The sequence below is a fragment of the Engraulis encrasicolus genome, unplaced genomic scaffold (assembly GCF_034702125.1).
Source record: "Engraulis encrasicolus isolate BLACKSEA-1 unplaced genomic scaffold, IST_EnEncr_1.0 scaffold_39_np1212, whole genome shotgun sequence".
In the NCBI taxonomy this organism is placed as follows: Eukaryota; Metazoa; Chordata; class Actinopteri; order Clupeiformes; family Engraulidae; genus Engraulis; species Engraulis encrasicolus.
Genome location: NW_026945698.1, coordinates 99,401 through 105,000, shown reverse-complemented (window position 1 = coordinate 105,000; position 5,600 = coordinate 99,401). Strand labels below are relative to the sequence as shown.

The 5,600-nt window shown below is 42.4% G+C and overlaps 1 long non-coding RNA gene across 1 annotated transcript; it reads left to right on the top strand.

The window, feature by feature from the left end:
- Positions 1–758: 758 nt before the first annotated feature.
- On the top strand, positions 759–4,984 carry LOC134443926 (uncharacterized). Its single transcript, XR_010033782.1, has 7 exons — positions 759–1,557; positions 2,791–2,860; positions 3,041–3,145; positions 3,594–3,672; positions 3,781–3,889; positions 4,113–4,217; positions 4,816–4,984. It is a non-coding gene; the product is annotated as an uncharacterized LOC134443926 (long non-coding RNA).
- Positions 4,985–5,600: the final 616 nt, after the last annotated feature.

Below are 5,600 nucleotides of genomic sequence, written 5' to 3'. Positions count from 1 at the left end.
TAAATAAAACATGTTTGTATGACATCCAATTTTTTTCAGATTATTTCTTGTCAGGCTTTTCACAATACAACCATATATTCCACTTTTGCATAGATGCTTACTGTTAGTTGAAAATACTTGAAAATGTCAGGGTGGTGCAAGCAGCCTAAAAGCCTCTGAAAGGCCTTAGACCTCAGAGGGTTAAGGTGGTGGAAAAGCGGCATGCGTCACTGCATGAAAAGAGGAATTTGTGGATGAGTTTTGCACCTTAAATTGCCTCATACCTCAAGCCACAGCATTTGCGGCTCCCCCATGCCCCCCTCCCATCCCCTTCTCAGAAGAGCCTTTAATATGTAAATGCCAGTGATCAGGTCGGGAGCTGCCCCAGTCAATTTCAAGTGGGGTGGGGTTGGGTGAGGTCAGGTGGGTGGGAGGGAGTGGGGGGTCGGCAGGCCTGTTTCTAGGATTTTGGGGTCCCTAGGCAATGGGATTGTTGGGGGCCCTAGGGCATTTTTTGGGCTTTTACTAAAATGTGTGTGTGTGTGTGTGTGTGTGTGTGTGTGTGTGTGTGTGTGTGTGTGTGTGTGTGTGTGTGTGTGTGTCTGTGTCTGTGTCTGTGTGTATGTTTTTTCACGCTGCCCAGTGGTGTTTTTCAGAATCACTAACCATTAAACCAGGGGTAGGGAACCTATGTCTCGAGGGCCCTTGAGGCTGTTTTATCCGGCCCCTGATATCATTATAATGTTTTGCAACTTCACATTAAATAGGCCTATGACATATTTTGCATGCCTAAGGAATCTTAGAAATTACATTTCCAATGCAATTAAGTTATATTCAGGGGACCTAGAAAAGGTGGGGACTGTTTTAAAGGTGTCTACCTTTAAAGATGTCTATATGTCTATATAGGCCTAAAGGTGTCTATATAGGCCTAAATTTTATGGGGAAATCCTGATTTGTGTTCATAGTACGGCCCCCGGAGGATTTTATGACCATGGTAGGAATTTGAAGTGGCCCCTCGAATTAAAAAGGTTCCCCACCCCTGCATTAAACCTTTCTACTAGCCAGAGCTTTGCTGTCAGTACATTTTATTATGATACTATAAGCTCAGAAATTAAGTTGATCAAACAATTTGATCTGTGCTATAAACATTTAAATGAACCTACAGAATAGGCAATCAAAATAGAATCATCTGAATGATCTTTCTTGGACATACATTTTGAAGTGACCCTTCGAATTAAAAAAGGTTCCTCAACTGCTTTTGAGGAAAAACATCAATGTGCTTGGCCACTCTGGTTTTTAAATGGTATTCTGAACTAAAGCAAGGATTGTTCAAGTTAGTTGAAAATAGACCGTCTCTGGTTAAATTAGTTCTACACCAAGCCTTTAGGTGGCAGTAAAACTAATTGGCACAATGCGAATTCCACACACAAGCCACAAAGAAGCCATCTACCGCGGTCAACAACACTTCCTGATTGAACAGAATCACGCGCTGTCTGTGTGGTTTCACTGTTACAAGTTTCTTGGCGATATGGGGGGAAAGTTCCTCACATACCAACGGAAAATGGGCTTCACATACATGTAAGTACATTTTACTCAACTGTGGTTTAAAGTTTCAGTACTCAAGAGCGACTGAATAGCTCCTCTGAACACAGATCCGCCATTGCTAAGTTGTAGCACAGCCGCTTTACATAGCTGGTAGCTCAAGTCCCCTCAATGTGACTAGGCCTACACTAGTTGCTGCTGTACGCTAGTAAATTCTGATGACTTGCGAGCATCGTAATGACAAAATGCTGTGGTGAATGTGTTAAGTATACTTGTTGATGGTAAATTGTTTGACATTGCTCGTTCTCAGTTGCCTTTCCCCTGCCTAAAGATAGACAAAGGCTACCGTTAGCATGCTATTGCGTTAGCTCATCAACTAGATGCTGGACACTGCTCATTTTTCACGTCTGCCCGGCATTTCGCTGATGAACTAACGCTTAGACGCCTTGCCAATGTATTTTACAGCGGCAAAAATGCATCTAGGCGACGTTGGCAAGACTGGTGTGCCGTCTGGGTATGTTGGTTTTCCATTCCCTGATTGTCGCTCCCAACGCAGGACGCTCCCCGGTCGGCTCGCTCCCACTAGCCAGACTATCGATCCCACCGCCATATAACGGAGTTAGTTATCTTTTTGATGTTAGTTTTTTGTTTCTAACCTTAACCTTAACCCTAACCCTAAACCTAACCCTAAATTGCTTGTATGTGGCAGTGTATGATGATACGTGAAATATAATCGGTGGGACTACACGTCCGGGAGTGATAGAAACACCTGGGACTACACGTCCGGGAGCGATCTCAGTTGGGAGTGTCCTTGGTTTTCAGTGCTGGGCAGTAGCGAAGCGACTAGTTTAATTACATTCTCTAGTAGCTTGGTCGTAGCGTCACTACCATGTATCGAGTAGCTAACGTCCCTGTAGTTAAGCTATTTTTCCTCAAGTAGCGACGTAGTCTACAAAAGCTACAATTTGTCCCCCATCGATTTTACTCAATGATTTTTGTTTTACTTTCCCTATCCTAAAACCTAGGCAGTCACACAGGGCAACAGTAGGCAACCTGTCCTTAAAAAGTATGGGTCCTCAAAACAGCACTTGTTGCAGAAATAAGTGTAGATGGCCTCTTCAAGAAATTGAAATTATGTATGATCACTTTTTCTTATTGTTTCATGTGGAGGTCTACTGACCTTGTCTAAATAATGTAGGCTAGTTTATGTCCATGTATTATATTAGGACCCAAGGTTAATGGGTTATTCTATTTGCCATGTTTTCACAGGCTGCTGTCTCATAATATGGCGAAGACGAGTCACCTGAAGGCCTAACTCGCCATAGAAGACTGAAAGAATGTAAGATTAACTTCTTTGTGACCAATATGATTTGCTATGTCAATATGAGGAACATGGCGAAGTATTTAATTTATTTGTCTTGCTTCTAGGAGCTGTAGAAACAACAGGGTGTTCTTTTTCAGGGTATTCTTTTTTATAGAACTGGACAGGTCATTTATTCGTTCCCCTTGTTTTTTGAAGTGTCCTGCAGGATGCTGTGTCCTGCAATCCTGTGTGCTGTGCTACAGACGTGTGTGGAGGTCAACCCAAAATGGGCACAGTCTCACCACAGAAGAGTGAAAGAGGGTAAGCTTAACCTATAGCCTACGTCAGGGTCGGGGAACGTTTCTCATTCGAAGGGCCACTTCAAATTCATCCGAGGGGCCGTAAAAGTCCTCCAAGGGCCGTACTATGAACACAAACCAGGATTTTCCCTTTCACTTTAGGCCTATATTGAAGGCAGCCACATTTAAACAAACACCACCTTCTTCAGGTTCCCTGAATATAACTTAATTGTTTTGCAAATGTATTTTCTAAGATTCCTTTACAAAATATGTATATTTCATGTGAAGCTGAATCGCATTAAAATTATATCGGGGGGCCAGATAAAAATGCCTCAAGGGTCGCAAACGGCCCTAGAGACATAGGTTCCCCACCCCTGGCCTACATTGTCAATATGACTTGTGCTACTTTATAGATAAGTTGTCAATGCTGTGCATTGCTATGCTTTGATTCATTTTCTTACATCCTACAGATCCTGGCAGGGAGACGGTAGTGTCCTGCAGAATGGTGATGGGCCAATCTTACAAGAGACCACAGAAAACTGATATAGTGTAAGATTATCCCTGTTGGGCTCAATAGGTCTTGCTTATTGACATATTTGCTATGTCAATATGAGGTGCATGGTGAAGTATTTATTTATTTATTTGTCTCGCTTCTAGGAACTATAGAAACAGAGTGCCTGCTGCAGTATGGCGAGGACACCCTGAGCAGAGAGCTCCAATAGACCCAGGTCCAGTGTCTTGGCAGGGTGAAATGGCACTGATATGGGTATGTACTGATGTCAGTTAAAATGAATGAATGAATTAATTCTCATATCTGAATAATGTGCACACTGGATTTACCACACACACACACCCTAGGCCTAGATGATTTGGACCCAAGGTTACTTTTACCACAGCTCTGGCACATCAATTTTCATTTGTTTAATAACTGGGCAGGTCATTTATTCATTCCCCTTGTTTTTTTTGTTTTGTTTGTTTGTTTTTTGTAGTGTCCTGCAGGATGCTGTGTCCTGCAATCCTGTGTGCTGTGCTACAGACGCGTCTGGAAGCCAACCTGAAATAAGCACAGTCTCTCCACAGAGGAGTGAAAGAGGGTAAGCGTAACCTATAGCCTACGTCAGTGGTGGGGAACCTTTCTCATTCGAAGGGCCAATTCAAATTCATCCGAGGGGCCGTAAAAGTCCTCCAAGGGCCGTACTATGAACACAAACCAGGATTTTCCCCTTCACTTTAGACCTATATTGAAGGCAGCCACATTTAAACAAACACCACCTTCTTCAGCTTCCCTGAATATAACTTAATTGTATTGCAAATGTATTTTCTAAGGTTCCTTTACAAAATATGTCATTTTATGTGAAGCTGAATAACATAAAAATGATATCGGGGACCAGATAAAACGGCCTCAAGGGTCGCAAACGGCCCTCAAGACATAGTTCCCCACCCCTGGCCTACATTGGCAATATGACGTGTGCTACTTTATAGATAAGTTGTCAATGCTGTGCATTGCTATGTTTTGATTTATTTTCTTACATCCTACATATCCTGGCAGGGAGACATAGTGCATGAGACTATAGAAGACAAAAATAGTGTAAGATTATCCCTGTTGGGCTCAATATGACTTGCTTATTGATATATTTGCTATGTCAATATGAGGTGCATGGTGAAGTATTAATTTATTTGTTGTTTCTACAGCTCCCAGAAGTGAGACTGAGTGCCTGTTGCAGTATGACGAGGACACAGTGACCAGAGACCTTCAGTAGACCCTTCTGGCATGATTGGCGGCTGAAGAACATGAAATCAACAGCAATGTTTATAATGTTGTACATACCTGTATAGTCTGTATTAAAAGGCAGTACCTGTACTATTTTTTCCTCTTACTTTCATATTTACCACGTATTTACTATGAATTGACAACTTTTACTCAAATCCATTTTTGTATGTGCCCTGACTAAAACTATCCTTAAACCTAACCTGTCAGAGGTGTAACAACAACCTGCTCTTAGCAGTGTGGCAGCAGTCTACTTGGATGCAGCGGGGAACATAGAACCCTTTTTTGAAAAAGCATTGTATGTTTCTGAGTTTTATGAATTGTGCCCTTCCCAAACATCATGCATAGTCTAGGCGTATCTATGACACGCTGATTTGAACCCACTATCGCGGGTGTCTAATACGCATTTTCAAGTTAAGTCGTGCTCCACAACGCCCTGTGACAGGTTTGTTTAGGGATGGTTTTGGTTTAGGCACAATTTAGGCAGAAATTCGCCTAATCTCGCTGTTCTTGGCAAAAGTAAAGCAGCAGAAACATTACTTCACTGACAGGTTAGGTTTAGGGGTGGTTTTGGTTAGGGCACAGCAAAGCATATTTGCGTTTAGTAACAAATGCACTGTGACAAAACAAAATCGCCGACACGGCGGGGAAAACTGCGCAAACCTCGTCACGTGTCAAAAGTGCATGAAAGCGCTTTACTGGTGCGTTG